Consider the following 19,083-nt stretch of genomic DNA (forward strand, 5'->3'; position numbering starts at 1 on the left):
AAGCCCTCGCTCCCCCTCCATGTTTCATGAATGTGATTTCAAAGACAGAAGTGATTACAACAAAGCTGTTGTGTTGAGCCTTCTCCGGTACAGGAGGAAGCAGAAGTGGTCTCTTTGTTTCATGCCACTGCTCATCATAAGCATCATGATTTCCTACATGCAAGATGGTGCAAATTCCATTGCGCCACCACACACGTTCTGCAAGCTTCCTGAATTTATGCTCAGATGTTTTCTGAAATGTATATTTGTGATGTGACTGACCGGAAAGCTGCTGCTGTCATCATCGTTTTTAATTCAAACTAATCCAACAAATGATGTTCTGACTGACTGACACCGTTGGATGATAAACTGTGAGGCAGTTTTATTAAAAAAAAGAAAAGCTAAAGACATTCAGACTCGACTTAAACATAATTAGCTTCTTCCTCTTTGCTCTAGCGATGTGGTAGCGTGAGAAGCCTAATGCGAGTTTCCTACATATAAACTTGATGAACATTGCTTGCGGAAAACTTCGTCTCTGTCAACAAGAACAAAGGTTTTTAAATTGCACATGTTGCCCACAACATTTCCTGATGCCTTAAATACAATGCCATCTTTTCTTTGTTTTAAGATTCATTCAGCACCATGTTTCAAATAAACACGGTTTAAACTTGTTTATTCTTTTACTATAAAACCAGGTGATGATTAGCAACAGGATTTAGGGAGTTAATGGCAGATAAGAGAACCTATCAAACTTTTACACGATTTTTTATTTGCCAGCTAAATGGATGAAAGTTTCCGTTCTTCTTGCACATTTAAACCCATGTTTTAAACCCGATAAGGCTTTTAATACCCAGTGCACAGCAGAAACGTGGGGTTATACATTGTGAGGCCTTCTTTGATCTCAGAAAATAATGAGAGGATATGAAGATAAAAGACAACTTCCTCCATGGTTTTGTTTCCACTTTGTGAAGGCATTCTAGCCATAGAAATGTGGGAAACGCTATCTCTGTTAAAAGCTCTCAGCTGGACAAGTTTGCCTCCAAATGCAGACGTAATTTTTCTTTGACCAAAGGAACAAGGAACAAATTGAGCTCCTTTTCTGTTTGCTGACATATGGCTGTTTTTTTTATAGCCAACCATCTGCTTTAGTGACTGTGAGGAGCACCCTCCGTGCAAAACAACACAGCAGCAAAAAAAGAAAACCCAGTTTGAAAGAGACAGAGCGAGAGAGAGAGAGAGAGCCCCCGTCAGATGGCTGCATCAGATCAACACAAACACTTTCTTTCCTGTCTCATGTTCAAACCTTAACCTGCCGCTTACATTTCAAAAGAAAGAAAAATTTAAAACAAGGAATTGATGAGCTTCTCGCAATATAACAAAACTTAAATAGAGCTTCATAGCTTCTATTATCTTATCATCTTATTAGATGATAAGATAATAATATAGCATATTTTTAAAAAAATTGTTTAAACCTGCTGCATGTACATTTATAAAAAAAAACATTTTTTTTACATATTTGCTGAAATTGTCACTATATCATGACAGTTTGGGATAAGACTGATAATCTTTTAAAAAAAAAAAAAACAAGCTCCTCTTCCTTCTGGTGTTAACTAGAAACAACCAATCAGAGGCAGAGGGCGGGTCTTAGTGCTGCCAATCATGCTCACCACTTATTCTTCCTTCTCCACCTCGTTTTGAATGCTAAGGCTGGTTAGCATGACCACAGACGACGGTGAATAAATGGTTTTCCTGTAATTGTGAATTAACATGGCGGACACAAGGGTGATTGACAGCACTAAGACCCTCCTCCTCGCTCTGATTGGTTGTTTTTGATGCAGTGCATTTCTACAAACGGTGATAGCAGCACAGGGAAGAGATCGATTTTTTCACAGATTATCTGTCTCATGTTATACTGTCACAACTTTTAACAAATATTTAAAAGAACATGTTTTATAAAAGTTACATACTGCAGCTTTAAAGCAGAAATGAATCCCCACACCGCTGCAAAATGACAACATGCTGCAAGTTACATTAAAAATAATATTTCTTATCAATAATATTTATTATATTATTTAATTTTGATATGGTGGCTCATTGATCAGCCTAATGTTCTGCTCAAACTTTTCACCTATCCAAGGTGATATTGCTGTACAGTATTTTAAAAAAAAGTATACAAATGCAAAATTATGTAATGAGAACAGTAGTAAATATATTATAGAATAATTTTAATAATAAAATTGTAATAATTTTGTAAATATCCCACATTTTTTTCCTCATTTCCCTGATTCCCTGACACTAAAATATGCTGTTTATTGGCCCCCAGTCAGTGAGACTCCATCCAGATGCAGTTTTCTAATTAAATCATCACATCAAAATTGAATTTTTCCATTTTGAGCCACATTTTGTTGCTTACATTTTCATCTCCAACAGCCTACCTGCACTCAGAGGTTTTCATGACCTCTCCTTAAGTTAGAGACCTTCCAGTTTGCCCTGATTACCGATCAGTGAACAAGCTCCCTACCTGTCATCGATTCAAGAAGTTCACGTCGCGTCTTGTTTTTAAGCAACACAAAAAAAGGAGCAATAAAAGCAGTGTGTATTAATCGGACCTCAGGGCTCATTTAAGGGCCTCATTAAGAGGCTAACGGGAAAACACCTGTCGGAGAAGGTGGCAGGAGGAGGAACTGGCAAAGGAACTTCGGCAGTTGGCCGAATCAAGGATAAAGTAGAAACGACAAGAGCTAATGGGTTAATCCTCTTTTTTTCTAAACCCACATTTGAGAAGTGGAAGATTGCGAGGTCTGAGCAAACAGGGCAGAGTGATAAGAACGAGAGCTAAGGGTCTAATTCCAATGAGATAAAGAGACACACACCGCCATACACACATATAGCTGCATATAAGAGCAGCTGCATGCAAAGAGCGTGGACGTCATAATCCTTGGTGTCCTGATCTTTCCACATTCTTTGTTACTCTAAGCAATACAAAACCGAAAACGCTAAGGAGAAAGTCATGCATTGCTGCCACTGGCTTTACTGTTTTCATTGCAGCTATTATTTAGCGACTCAGCTGAAGGAGGATAAAAAAAGCAGCTTCATGTTTTTTCATGCACTAAGAGAAGAACCCGTCTCGTTGCCTGGTCGAGCCGTGCGGTATGAGAGAAGCTGGGTGAGGTCTGGGTGAGACCTGAAACTATGCATTAAAATGAAACGTCTGTTCTGGTTGACTGAAAATCACAGAGTCTGATTCTTACAGTGGTAATCCAGTGTTCAGCTTCATCTTGGGCGCCTCGGCTGTTCATGTAAATCAATGTGGGTGACACTGTAACGCTTTCCCCTGGATTTCAGCAGGTTCATTCTGAGTTTCTGTGGGCGGTACTTGATCCGTCATTCTTTAAACTAAGTTGTTGTAATAATGATTTTACTACCCCTAAGCAAAAACTGACTTGTCATTATTTGCACCAACGTAGATCTGGGTGGTTAAGATCATTTCTATCATTCAGTGAAGTACAGCAGACTTTTCATGGACACTTGAAATCAAATATTTACATGCAATAAATTAAAAAAAAGATACTGTTTCTGTTGCATAGTCTGAGGCCTAGTCTGTACCTGGAAAACAAAATTTTTTAATGCGTTTAGGCATCTAATGCACACAAAAACTCTAATTATTTATAAAGAATGCAACCAAAGTGGAGATTGGATGGGCAAAATTATTTCTACTTACCAGAAACCTGGATATTTTTTGCTTATTTTAATTGTATGCAGTTCTTTAAATGTCCTGTGAGTAAACATATTTCCCCATTTATCCATAATAACTGGAACTTTCGATATCTAGCAAGTTATTTTCACAATTTACCGTTTAGTAAAAGAGACCCTCTCATATTAATTTCACTCCCTGCTGTGGCGGGGGTGAAAGTACCGTAATAACCCGATATTAACTTTCAGAAACCGTTGGAATTTTTCAGATAGCGCAACGTGTGGCGGAATTACGGTACTGCGAATTTGGCTGGACTGTCGCCGATCCGTTCTGTCTGGAAGAGTTAAAAAGCTTCTTGCAGTAGTTTGTTGGAGCTTTGGCCCATTTCTCCAGAGAGAGCTGGTGGAACTGAATCGGGTTTCACCTTTCTCAGCTTTTCTCACAACATTTCTATGACCCTGTGGGCTTCCTCCTCATTGAGTGGCCTTTCAGTTGATGTTCAGGATAAATTTCACTGTGATCTGCCATTCTCTTACCAAATCCATCCAGGGTCTTTGCATTTGTTCTTGTCGTTGCACCAGAAGATGTTATCTCTTTCAGAAACATGTTCTGAATTACCATATCCAAATGCTTGCCAGAAACCCCGAATATGCTTCCTTTTTTAAAATAACTGTTGATGATGAACAAAAGAAAAATATGGAAGAGAACATTTTGTGTTTTGAAACGACTGGTACCCCTTTATACTGGTACCAGGCCAGTGTTATCAACAAACGCATCTTCTCCTTCTGGAACTGGAATATTCAATGCCTACATTTAGCTTGTTGTTTCTATCAGATCTATTAATCCTTCCAGGTTTTAAAACGTCTGTTATTTGGGTTATTTTGTAGTAGTTTTTACATTTTACTTGTGTTTTCTCATTTTAATGTTACGTGATTGTTATTGTTTCACTCTAAGGAATGGTTTACTGTTTATCTCTGTAAAACACTATTTACACTGATCTCAAAGAACATTTTCTAAATAAAGTTTAAATAACTGGTCGACTAAAGGGGCGGTATAATGGAAAATTATACTTTTTTGAGCTTTACGTTATATTATGATGTCGTTCCCTCATTGAAAGCAAACCTTCAGTGTTTTAACTCATTGTAACGAGTTTCAACAACATCTAGTTTCCCTTTGGGTTTAATAAAGTATTTTTGAATTTGAAAATTCAAGCGTGTGTAAGAAAATCCTTGAAACTGAGTTAAGCTCTCCAAAGAACGATGGCAAACGGCATCATGGAGAAGCGTTGTGATGACTTACTGAAGGTGGAGGTCCTTAAAGAGACAGAGGCTAATTTTAAGGTGTGATGCAAAGACACATTTCTTATTATTTTTAATATATGCAGCATTTTCATAACTGTACATAACATAATTACTTGTTTGTTCTGTAAAATGAAACTATTTGCCTGGAAAATATAAAATACTGACTTTTAATTCACTAAATCAATTATTTTTCAGCTTTTTTAAAGGAACAGTGGTTTAATTGTAGCAGCTGGAAGAAACTCAGGAGAAAATGACATAGATTCTCCATAAGACTTATTTCTTTATATTTTTATTTTTATCTTAGAAAGGAAAATCTGGCAGAAGAACATAAGAGCGCAAAATGTTTATTTACCATCAAACAACTGAAGGGGAGCTTTAAACTAACAAATATTTCTAGTTTGAAATCATTTGTTTTGTTTTTATTTGCTACTTTTATGTCACACAGACAGAAAAAATTGATTCAGATGATTTGTTATAAAACTTCAGAGTGTGAGGAAGGAAAATAATCATCTTCCTTTACAAACACTAAAGATAGTTACTTATAAAAAATGAATGAATTGTTATAAACATGTACACTTTTTGCTTTAATTTGTAGGTTTAACCCATTAATATCCAGAGTGACAAGAATTATGAGCAAAGGAAGATTTTTGTGATCAATTCCTGCGTTTGGTATAAAAAACGTTCCAAAGATCATAGAAGCAAATCATTGCTCAGTGGTGCTGGTCTGGATTATGAATCCCTCTCTCACATTCCTTGCAGTATTACCAAGTAAGGCAGTAACACAGGCTCCATTGAGCCCCACTGCACCAACAACAAGATCATTGAGGAAGTGTCGCACAGGCTGGTCACGCATTTTCCACTGACCTCCTCCAGCCAGGCGAGGCAATACAGCAAACCAAATCTGATTAGCTCCAGCCATGCTATAAATTAAGAAGGCATATAACAAAAATAATCCAGCGATCCGCTTCTCAGCAGCCATATATATAGCAGCCGACTCACACCGGCAGAGCAACAGGGGCCAAAAGTGATTTGTGCTGCCGCTGCTGACCACATTAATGGGCTGAATGCTCTAATTCTGCAGCGGTAATTACACAGAGTGCCAGATATAAGAATTTTCTTCTTGTATTTCACTTGGAAAAACAAGATGGATCCTCTAATCCACATGTGTCAAACTCAAGACCTCGGGGCCAAATCTGGCCCGCCATATCTTTCTGTGTGGCCCTCAAGACTCCAGATCCTAAATTTCACCAATCAACCCATCCTGTTTTCTGTGATTGATTCAGATTCCCACATTTGTTCCGGCTAATGTACAACTGTAAGCTTTTTGCAAATTTTATTCAAAAATTATCAAAAATATTGGGATTACTGACCACTAATTCCCACCTGTAGGTGGCAGTATTTTGTACTTTTACTACACTGCTGCTTCGGCCTTATTTGATGTCAAGTTATTAGTTCGTCTGTGATCGACAATTAACAAAGTCACAATTAACGTCATACATGAAAGCAAATCTTGCAAAATTCCTTGAAACAATTTCAATATTTGTGATTTTAACTGCAAAAAAAATCACAAAATCAATCTCAAAATCCTGAAGGAACTGAACAAAGTGAAAAGACGTTGAATTTAAAGAAGGACTTATAAAACTCAGAGACGGGTATTTATCAGTATTTTAACAGTTTGTTAATGAGGTTTACCAGCACATTCTGGCACGACTGGCCCTTTAAGAACATTCACAATCTTGATTTGGCCCAAAAGGAAAATGAGCTTGACACCCCTGTCTAATCCAATTCAGAGAAATTAACTCTGAGTAAGATGTTAGCAAGTCTGAGCCCATAAGTGTCCACAATTAAAAGTTTGCGGATCTAGGCACAACTGGACACCTATTGACGAAGAAAAGCTGATCAACAGAAAGCTAGTTTGTCTTCTGTACATGAAAGTGCTTCTTCTTCTACCCACAGGATCAGCCATTGTCTGGATGTTCATATAGAAACAAAAAATCTCTGCTGATTCAGCTGAAAGGAGAACAATTATGTAGGCCAGCTCGCTGGTGGATATTGACCTTGCCATGATACAAATTCACACAGAGGCTTGACATGGAGAGACGAGCATTATGGGAGCAAACATAAATCTCATGTGACGACAGCTCACAGCCCATTCTTAGAGAGACCAATGCGAGTCACCAGTGCAAACCGCTGCTGTCATTATGCTGAGGTTCGGCTCAGCTTGGTGTGAGCAAGCGGAGATTCACTCCTGCTGATGTCGAATTGTTGTCCTGCCTTCCATCTTTGATTAGAAAGATGTAAAAAATGATTTGCCTCCTTAACTAGGGCTGGACAATAAATCAATAACAATGTTTAGGATTGTATTTGAAATGTAATCAATTACAAATTTATTGATCGAACTTGACTTAATGTTGTGTTTTGATTGATGATTCTATGTTGCATTGTGTTTCTGTGTTTGATATGATGTAAAGCACTTTGAAGTGCCTTGCTGCTGAAATGTGCTATACAAATAAAATTTGATTGATTGATTGATTGAACAATGGATATTGTGATAGACAGGTGATCAATGTCAACAGAAAATACATCTGACAGAATATTCAATCATTTCTCTCAACTCTGATCCAGAACCGCACAGCATTCTGGGGGATGTAGGCAGAAGGCTTTAGCTGCTCAACGTCTCATGGCTAACTGCAGCTAATTTATGCAAGTGCTATAATAAATACTTCTAGGGAGGGTGTCTTTGTTTCTTTTTTCTTTTTATATGTCATTGTAGATAATAACAAGAAATAGACAAAAACGGTTTAACCACGTTTTGCAAGACTGCTTCTGAAAAAAAAAACAAGTAAATGAATAGTCTCTGTACAATAATCAAACATGAGGAAAGACAGAATAATACATTTGTGGTTCACATGAACGCATGCTGTATAATCTTGTTCAGTCTGATAACATCTTTAGTTAATCTCATAAAAGATGTGATTACTATCAAAATAAAGGTATTATTTGAGTTCACCACAGGGCACGTTTACAGTAGCTACTAGCTAACAGTCTGATGAGTCCAATACACAATTTTCTACTTATAATCTTTGAACAAAATTTTGACAATTATTATTCATTCAGAAAATGATAACATTGTCTTGGAAAATAGATCCTCTTATAACAAGTAGTATTTCACTTAATAATGACAAATATGTTACACTTTGTTGATGTTTAAAATATAAATCCATATTGAGTTTCCGGAACAGATCAAGGAGTGACTTTCACTCACTCACTTTTTGGTTACCTAGCAACTCACTCTCTTTGGTTACCTAGCAACTCACTCACTCTTTGGTTGCCTAGCAACTCACTCACTCTTTGGTTGCCTAGCAACTCACTCACTCTTTGGTTACCTAGCAACTCACCCATTCTTTGATTACCTAGCAACAACCCGTTGAGTAACCGATGCAGTAGTAGTTCAAGGTTTCACCACCATGTCTCATAATTGCTTAAAAATAAAAAAACACGTGGATAAAACAGTACATGTTACGTCGCCAGTTTGACAGTATTTCAAATTTTTAAAAGAAAAAAAACAATTGAATAATTATCAATATCGACTAAAACTCCTGTATGGTGTTATGTTTTTCAGCCATATCGTCCAGCTCTACTCCTAATACATATTTCTCTTGTTTTAGTCAAACGCGTTTGAGGTCGTGAAGATAAAAATAATATCAGACAAAGATGACCAGACTAAAGTTTCAAAATGTTAAATTTGTAAAGAAAAAAAAAGATACCAAAGCGGTTTGATGTAATGCAGGAAATGCCTCTCAGCTGAAGGCAACCTTGACAGCAGTAACCACTCTCCAGTGGTCTCAATTACTGGCAATGAGTCATTTACATCTTGTTGGGGGATTTTTGTCCCAATCTTCTCAAAGAACAGTTTTAATTCAGCCAAATTAGAGGTTTTTCTTAAGCATGAATGGTCTGTTTCACTTTCAGGCTACAGAATTTTATGTGCATTTAAGTAGGAATGCACCAACCCAATATTAATATCTGTATCAGCTCCAACATTGACAAAAAACCCCTCTACATTTGGTTTGTTCCCAATCTATAAGGACAGATCTATTCAGTCTAGTTCTATGCTCTGTGCTTTGAGTGATTTTTACATGTTTGACCAAGGTAGTGAGCCTATAGTTTTTGTTTCAGTTTCTTTATTGCTAATTTTACAATTGTTGTTATCATCTTAATTGCGCTGACTCACTGTGTGAACAAATTAAAGTTGTGTTGTTTTTTACATGTTTTACCAAGCTTATGAAGCCATTGGTGTATTGAACTGTGGCGAAGAGTTACCTAATAAATTAGTCATTCAGTGAGATTTAAGCCGTTTTCCTGTATCAGATCAGAATCAGCCGCTACTAAATCTCAGATATCTGTATTGGTGCATCCCTACATTTAAGTTCTGACTTTGACTAGGTCACATGTTGGGTGTACATGGAGCTGTGCTTTGCTGCATAACTCAAGTGTGCTCGAGTTGGTTGGCTTTCCATCTCTTCTAGCAAGTCGTCCACAACCTGAAGCAGCAAAGCAACCGCAGACCATCCCATAACCATATCAAACTGTAATTTTACCACTTTTTCATGCATTTCCAATTTGTGTAGTAATTCTCACAGATGTTTGCCCTGGAAATGTCCCTGTAGGGGTTACCAGACTGACAGATGTCAGTGACTGTAACCCACAACAAACATTCATCCACGAGCCTCCCGTTGCGGATCTGCATCATATAAGTTGATCCGCTGTGATCAGGCGCTGTGTGTCCTTACACAGCATATTCTGTGATTAGGGAACCCCAGGGGTTTACAACTCACAGCAATCAAGTATAAGACAAGCTGAGCTCATGTTGCGATCCTCATTCTGGCTGTTCAAATCCATGCATTGCTTTAAATACAAGCAAATCATCGTCCTCAACATGTAAGTGTCTGATCAGACATTGCTGAGCAACATATTTCTCAGATCAGACGGATTCTGCAAATCATGTGGTGCGTCTGCTCACATGAACTCTTGCTGCTTCTGAAACCGTCTCCGCTTTGTAGCTTATCACCACGTAATCCAGCGTCATACCTTACAGTTCACAGCGGTTTCGGGTTTGTGATTACCTGATTCAGATTAGATTTTTGCTCTCCCCATACCCCTTTAGCCTACTTCATGTTGTCACACAGGTTCTATTTAAAAGAAAAAGATAATTTGTAAAGTACTTTCTACGATATTTAGATGTATTTGAGAAGTTTAAAAGCAAGAAGAAAGCAAAAATAATAATATCTGTCTGTTTTTCAATCTCAATCTCAAAATTGAAAGACAGAAAAGAATCAAGAAAATCATAAATAACCAAATTATTGAAACCTGATTGCATTCGTTTTGAACATTAAGTACATTCCCTGTTCGATTCGGCTTCTGTTTTTCTTATTTCCTGTTTAAACAAGAAACCTTTCTAAAAATAAATCATGATCTTAATGTAAATAATGACCATATCGTAATATGGATATTAATAAATTAATTACATGATAAATTAAAATGAGCCTGATTATTGGTTTTCTGATGATTAATATTTTTTGAAGAGTAATTATGTTTACAGAAACCTTGTACTCCATTTTATTAAGAGTTTGGTTGTGTGCAGTTTTCATTTAATTAAGTCATTAATTTTTTTAATTTGGCTTTTGTGTTTTATTATGTATATTTAAAGCATCTTCCAGTTCCAGTGTGGAGTGTTTTGTACAAAATTGAAGTTTATTTGTCTTTGTGGGGGTTAATTTATATAATTATGTAACTATAATTATATTAGTTGAAAATAGTCTCAGAGAGACAATGCAGAGTTATAAAAGTTTGTTTTTTGATAAAACTCTAACTACTTAATTGCGCTATTCAATGCTGCATCTATGCTTAATGTGGTGATGTGAGATTTCAAGGTGAATTTCAGTAATAAAAGTTAATTTGTGGTGAAAAACGACGACTCTGGACGCAGGACTTGCATGTTGCGTCTTGCAGCGTCGGATGCGCTGCTGCCGACACTCCAGACTGTCGGTATGAAGATGATTCATCCAGTGAGGGAGAGGTGGAGTAGGGGGTTTGAACATTTGGCTGAATGCCATAAAAACTGGATCAACTTGTTAGTTTATACGGCTTTGCAATTGCGTCATTGCATTGTGATCTTCAACAATCATGTTGTTTTTGTCTTTACAGATAAGATGAACGAGTGGAAATCGTAAATAAAAGAGCTGTACGTGTCATACTTGGAGACATCCTGGATAAAGGTTGCCACTGAAGGGCAAAATGCGGGTTAAAGTTTTATGTGCAGGCACATCTATAAAAAAAATCTTTATCTGCTGACGGGGGAAATGGATCTGATTAAATTAGCTTTGACTACCGGAGGACGGCTGTCACTGCCTCCTGGCACAAATATGAGACACAAATGTTCCACGTTTGACGGACATGTCAGCATGCTGCAGCTGTGTGCTGGTATCCGGGCAGACTGCCGCTGCACCCAGGGGCAACCGCCGACCGTGTATGGAAAGCCCACACCGGGGTAGTCTGGTTCAGGAACTGCAGGGCATCCCGAAACTTCTGCAACCTTCCTCCCACCTGCGTCACAGTCAGCCTTGATGGGATTCCCCCTTGAACAAAACAGCTTAAGGTTTCCTCGCGCTTATTTCTGAATGAATAGCAGAAATCCAGCAGTATGTGTCATACAGTAAAGAAGTAGGTTTTGGCACAAGAACAACTGAAAGGCAGCCAAACCGCTTGGCCTCGACTTTCTCTATTAGCAGGACAGCTTGGGTGCTAAAAGAATGCACACATTGAATGCAGCACAATGCAAGCTGATATCTGCAGGTGGGTTGGTATTGAAATATTGTAATCCTACCACACCCAGAGGCTTTGGAAAGCAACTTAAACAGTGACAACCTAAAAGAAAACAACCTCTATAACCCCGTAAAGGATTATTCTGTAGTTTGATCATAAGAAAACAAACAGACCTGCCTATCTTGTCTCTGCATGTTTACCTGTTATTAATTCATAGCCACTAACCAGTTTAGTGGCAAACTGCCACTGACTGCAGCTCACTCAGCCGTGGTGCCCGGAGGCAAACTCAGCGCTCTATTTGCATGCTACACTTTTTTGCTTCCAAACGTTTTTCAAACATCCTTTTCGGTTGAGATCAGCCTGCGTCTGCTGTGACAGGAAGCCGGGTGGATTTCACCCCATAAAACGACGTTTTATTGTGCAAACAGAGACCTGAATTTAACAAACATCAACACATACTTAAGACACCAGGAAGAGCTTTGACTTGTTTTGATAGGCAGGACTATTACACAATATCTCTCTGAGAAAAGGAATTAGATTTGACATCTTCCAAGAAAAGACTTGGCCAAAAGAGACAACAACACAATATCGACAAGAAGAATGAGAGGACGAATCACCAGAAACCAAAGATGTAAGAAAACAGATGTGGTCAAGCAGCACCTCATGTGTCACAGAGTAACTAAAAAAAGCCCAGAAAAGAAACAGCACCAAATGAAGATCACATTATGGGCTGCAACGGTTAAGGTAATTAGTGATGTGTGAATGTTTTTTCCTGTGACAACACACAAGAAAGCCAACACTGCTCAGTAAAGTAAGTCTTTTATCTTATTTGCAAAATCTATTCCTCTTCCTCTTTTTTTTCCTGACCAATAAAATAATAATACCATGGATTAAAAGAAAACACAAAATGCTTGAGAAAGTTTTAGAAACACCAGTTGCTAAACTATGAGCTGGTTGGAAAAACAACAACAACAAAAAAATAGTCCGAGGTGCATAATTTACTTTGAAATCTTTGTGTTAGTACTGTTACAGCACACCTGTGGTTTTATTATGCCATGGAAATAACTTATGGGCCCATGCCTAGTTTCATGTTATCACGCTATTTACACAAAGTTTCTACTGCTGCTAAAGTTACTGATTGTTCATCACAATTATCATGGTTTCCAAAAGCTTTACATTATGTTTTCATACACTGACTTAAACAAAAATACAAAACAACCACTCACTAAATTTAGTTTACCATATAGTTTCCAGGAACACATCGAACAGAATACTATGTTTTTTGTCGAGTATCACAGTGAAATAAGCTTTTTTATTAGTCAGACTATCTGCTTTGTTAGCCAAGCTTCCACCAGCTGCTTAATAAACACGTCGCTTGTAACATGCCAACAGCAGTTTTAAAACAAATTAAATTTTATAAGAGTAATCTGTTTTTCCAAGCAGCTGAATTTGCCTTTTACAGGAATGAGACCAAAAGCACTGTAGCCTTTACACAGCGAAGTAGTTGTGCTAAGCAACAAGTGGGGGAGGGACAGAACAGTGTTACTCAGAGAAAACATTAACTAGACATACAGCTATAAAGCTTTGGATGTATATTATAAGCATTAATTAGCAAAGTGCAGTAGCTAAAATCTCCAAATACTTGAGACTCCCTCTAAAACACTTAAAACTACCTATTCTAATAGTTTAAACACCAAATATAACTTGGTGTGGATTAAAACATACAGTGGAAACCGTATTAGCACTACAACAGAATCTAATATCCACAGTCTTCCTTCTCTTCGCTCTTAATGTAGGCATTTCTGCCTTTTCTTTTGAATCTTTGTGTTTCATTCTGTGAAAATAATCTGCAAATAGGCAGATTTTCTGCTAATAATTTGGAGATGCATTCCACAAATCAGTCATCAAACAGCTGAATCCGTAAATACTGAACCACCACGAATAGATGTTGGTCTACTGTAGAACAGATTGGGGGGAAAAAAGACACTTTCAGGATAGAACCCATTAGTAGTTTTGATACCATAACTTTTTTAAATCTTTGAAATGGACATCAATAAATGCATTTTTATAATAATTTAAAATTGGCTGGTTCTTGTCTTCATCTAGGCATAAAATTATTTTTAAAACCTAGAATTTTTTCCTTCTGAAGGTGCTCATTCGTTAAACTGATCCCAACCACCTTTTAACCGTTTTGGAGGGGTTGTCATATACCACTAACATTTTCTGAAGACTCCTTAATTTGCATATATTTCCTATTAAATATTGTTTCACCTTTTCTTCCTGGACTAAGACATCTTTCCAGCCAGTACTGACATTGTAAACTATAACAGTGATGAACATGTGAGATTTCTTTCAGACTCCAACACTCTACACCCCACAGCGCTTTTGATTATTATTAACCTCCAAAATCCTGCAATGTGTGCAGTCACAAGGCCTGGTTTATTCATCAGGTCAAGGTCTGCTCCTATTTCAACACTTTGAGTTGAAAGGAAGAAAAGTCTCCATAAAACTACAACCTAGGCAAAAGTTGTTCAAATAAAGAGTAGCATACAGGTCTTTAAGTTTAGTAACAAGCCGTGCATACAATAGCGAAAGGAGGCCTTTTAATAGCTGAACCTGATCACCTCTCATACGTTTCTAATCCACACAAGGCCAATCACAACGGAAATGCCCCTGGATACCCCACCCCCACCTGCTTGCTGCAGCAGCTTTTCTCTCCACTGGAAACACTGGTGCGAAGGGGCAGAACCGGTCAGAGGAAGGATACCATATGCCAGATTGGACCAAAGAGATTAGCCAGGCATTTTTTTGCTAAGGTGATTGGCCCACAGTGGGGTGGCGGGTGTGATAAGGGCAAAGAAATCTCTCCCGAGACTGTTCCACGTTCTGCAATTCAGCAGCTGACACTTTCTTTTATCTACCAACAACAAGCCACAGACTGGAAGACTACTTCTGTTGCAAAATAAGAAATAAAACGTCTCTTTCTTCATCCCTTTCCTTGTTTTCAACTTCCACACTTACCTCCAGTCTGTGGCAATATTTCTACTCAAGGAACCTTTTTTATAACTTTTTACTAGTGATGTCACAGTAACGCAGTTAATGAAGAACTTCAGTAATATGAAATTCTCAAATAGGGCTATTATTTGACCAAACTTTTTAACAGGACTGAGGTAAAACCAGTTGATGTCATTCTTTAGACCAAACCAGAAAATCTCCACTGAAAGCAGCTGTAATTCCTTTCTGAATGTGCTTGCTGAAGGTCATTAAGACAAAGAACTAAACATGCCTTTAAAACAAAACCTGCTTCCTGTGGCTGCACTCTCCCACCCCCAGCCTCTTGGTGAGAAACTTTAACACTGGCCACAAACCAAATGCCAGAACGCCAGCCAGGTTTGGATGTGGCTGTGAGGTTTGACAGCTTTGTGTAACCGAGCCAATTCTCCAGTGAAAAGAAGAAGAAAAAAAAATACAGTAGAAGGACCTCTTGAACTTATTTTTATTTTTTTGGGGGAATGAGAAGTCTGCTGACCTAGTTTATGTTGGCTGACGCCACACAGGGGAATACTCAGTTATTATACACAGCGGATATTTCCACTACTACACTGTTGTGGCTCAGAGGGAAAAGTCTGTCATTCCCAAATGTTTTGATTTCTCAGCAATACAAATGTACTGCTGACAATTTAAAGAGTTTAGTGGTTGTTACAACCAAAACTTTTAGAAATTTGCAATTTGACTTTCATTTTTATCTGAACTCTCATTTATCTTGCCTGTATCACTTCATCAACTGTTACCCCAAACATAAGCTATCTTTAGCATTCATCCTTTAAAGGCACTCTTAGTTTCTAGCAATGACCCTCAGTATGATATTTACTCGATAGGCAGGGCCGGCTATGTTTACATATACGGTGATGGGTGCAGTCATACATGCTGGCTTTTATAGCCAGATGAAAAAGCTTGCAACATCTAACACCTGGAATGTAATATCATTTCTATCATGGTATATTTCACTTTTATAGCTGGCCTCTCACCAGGTTTCAGAGGTGCATCCTAGTCAAACCATCCACTAACAGTATACATGGTCTGAACTGCTAATGGTATTTACTGTTTCAGCCGCTTAGTTGGGTTTGGAAAGTTATAACACCAGTTATATAGATCCGAAGACAGATCAAATGTTGATGACAAATTGCTCTGACAGATAATCTAAAATAGTTTCACCCCTTTGCCACTTAATGCTTCGATAGTTCAGAGTTTCACAGCAACCATATGTCTAGCCACACCCATCAAGAGTTATGTTAAGCACTCGCTTTGACAACCAACAATTTAAAGGAATTTTGTACAAACTACTCCCTGAATATGTTAGAAAATATGGTTTTGTGACTCCATCAAAAAGTATGCACTTGCTGGAGATACCTTAGGATTTATACCATAAATAAGTAAAAATAACTGGGAATTAGAACCAAAATAAAATGGCTAGGTGTAGGTACCAAAGGTGGGTATAAAGAAGTGAAGGTGGAAATTATTCCAGGGCCTATTATAACCACAACTGTGGTGAACTGAACCAGCAGTCAAGCAACTCCCAAATCATAATATAATGAATATGGTAAATAACATTAAGCTGACAGTTTCTTTGTTCTCTATTTAAATCGCCGGTTCCCCCATTAATAACAGGCGTATTGATCTCAGGGAGTCAGTGGTGGCCATTTTCTTTCATTCATTTTTTAATGCCATTTAAACAACTGACTATGCTGTCAATTCTAAATGGGCTCTTTTACTCTTGAGGGTTGCAATTTCAGAAATTTGAAACAATAACGGAAAACAAACATACCCACGCCATTCATTATCGAGACCATTAATGACCCAGATGAAGATTTTAATTTTAGGAGTTAACTTCGCTGTTTTACTTCACTTAAAATAATAACACACAGTAAGGATTTTTGGGAGAATTAAAATGGCTTGCATGTCACTGAACTAAACGCTGAGACTGCAGAAAATTAACCAAGAATCATTTGTTTAATTTTTTATAGTATGTAGGAGGAGTAATTTAATATTTTTGTATTTTTGGAATGCCATAACAACCTTGCTTTTTAAACACACACACATGCTTTTGGAACTATTTAAAAGTTATTTTGATACTCTTTCAGATTTGTTTGTTTATTATGGCAAACACTTGTTGGCCCACCTCCATACTTCAAATGTGACCCTCAGTATGAGATTTTAGGTAGGCATGACTCTATTTATATGCATGGTGGTGGGTGCAGTCATACACTGACTTCTTTATGTCAGTGAAAGGGCAGTTGAACGTGCTTATGGTCTGCAATCCTGAAGCGGATGTTTAATGGCGTTCAGAAATTGAACCTTCCTTCTGGAGCGGATGCGTCACCCCATCAGCAAAACAAAAATTATAGTGAATAATTCAAATAGAATAACTCTAATAAGCAGCTTTGGTGTCTACTGTTGGTCAGAAATGCATACTTGTTTATTTGTTGTTGAACTGCTGTGAAAAAGACAGCCTGATATTGTAAACAATCACGTAATATTCACTAAATTAGGTGGCAAACAAAACGGTCAGTTTTCCAACATTAGTTACCGTCCGGAGTTGAAAACAGAACTTCAAAACATCAGCCTAAATAGTATCAATAATTTTTTTTTTGTTGCCTATAATTTCAATATAAGTAAATACATCAAAACTTTGTATATAATAATCGTACATCATATACTTTTTTGAAAATTTATGATAAAAAAAATAGTGCCCGTCCACTCAGCGTAGGTTAACGTCTATACGTTCGATGACTCATAGCACTCAAATCCATCCGCCGCATTCGCTATAGGTTATTGATCAGTCATTTGATAATGCATCGATTTTATTAAACAAGAAAAATAATGGCGCTCTTTAATTGATTACTCAAGCAAAGTAGATAAGTTGAAAAAAAGAGAATAAATTAGAAGATGTAACCATAACACAGTCTGCACGGGAATAAATAAAGCAGAAGGAATACAAATGCAACCTTACCACATCGGCTTCCGTTCGATTTTCTCACTGTTTGGAAGCGGAAGAAACATTCCCGTTTTCCCCCGTCTGTCTTGATTCGTGGTCTCCTCTTCAGATCAGAGGAAGTGGACAATTAAAAAAAAAAAAAAAGAAGGCACCAAACTCGGTGTAAAATGAGAGGTGGTTCGTGTGTGTGTGTGTGTGTGTGTGTGTGTGTGTATCGGCTAGAAATCAAGTGGTTTCATGTGACTGGCTGCATGATATCCACGCATTCGGCTCTGAATCGTGTTTTCAGAGTTTCGGAGTCTGGCTCTGACTGAGACAGAGCATGAGAGAGAGGCGTGGAGACACTCTCCCAGCCTGCACAGTCACATCATTGGTTGACAAACAGCAATCAGATGCAAATTCCTAACCTCTGAATCAGCAGGGGCCGGCCCCCCCCCCCGGTGTACCCCCACCCCCTGCAGCGTAGTATGACGGTAAAAGCGAGGGTGTGAACCGTGAAACGGGCCCGGAGAGAGCTGGAGCTGTATGATGCACAAATGTACGTCTTACCTATACCTGCTGGATTTCACACATGCATGTCAATGCTTAAATCAAAATGAAACTAAAACAATGTCATAATATATATATATATATATATATATATATATATATATATATATATATATATATATATATATATATAAGTTGCATGCTCTTTGGTGGCTTTATTATAATGCTGCAAACCAAAGAGAGGAACATTTGTGGTCATAATTTTACACTTAATAAATGCATGCATGTCAAATAAATTTGAGGTTTTCATAACAAACCCAATTCTATTTAAGTGTGTTTCTATTATGTATGAAATTGAAAATAAATGACATGTTTGTTTTTATTTAACAACTTAAAAAAGCAGAGATATTTCAGAAACCACAACTGGGTGGAAAAAGTCACTAGTTTTTAAGCACAAAACATATTTTTTATTAATTTTTCATTCCATTTCATTTTTTTATTAATTAATTTTTAATTAATTTTCATTAATTATAAGGGATGCACCCACATGAAAATTTGGGCCGAAAGCAATATCCAATTTTAATATTGCTGTTTTGGCTAATAACCGATATAACCATGTCGTATATTTCTCTGCCATTTTGAAAACTTTGGAAAACAAACGACCAGAAACAAAAGCAAAACGATTAGATAACATTTTTATTGTTAACATCTGCCTGGTTTTATTTATCTGACCAAAACAAATATAAAAAAAAGACTACTATCGACCACTAACAATGTTATCGCAGATATCATGACACAAT

General features: G+C 37.4%; 1 protein-coding gene across 2 annotated transcripts in view; it reads right to left on the bottom strand.

The window, feature by feature from the left end:
- The window catches only part of arid3a (AT-rich interaction domain 3A), a 75,821-nt gene extending 57,687 nt beyond the window's left edge, over positions 1-18,134 (bottom strand). For both annotated transcript variants that reach the window (XM_023339832.1, XM_023339831.1), the window contains exon 1: positions 17,810-18,134. The gene's annotated coding sequence lies outside the window, so the exon portion shown is untranslated. The remainder of the gene's footprint in view (positions 1-17,809) is intronic.
- Between the last annotated feature and the right edge of the window lie 949 nt (positions 18,135-19,083).

Source organism: Xiphophorus maculatus, chromosome 9 (assembly GCF_002775205.1).
Source record: "Xiphophorus maculatus strain JP 163 A chromosome 9, X_maculatus-5.0-male, whole genome shotgun sequence".
NCBI lineage: Eukaryota > Metazoa > Chordata > Actinopteri > Cyprinodontiformes > Poeciliidae > Xiphophorus > Xiphophorus maculatus.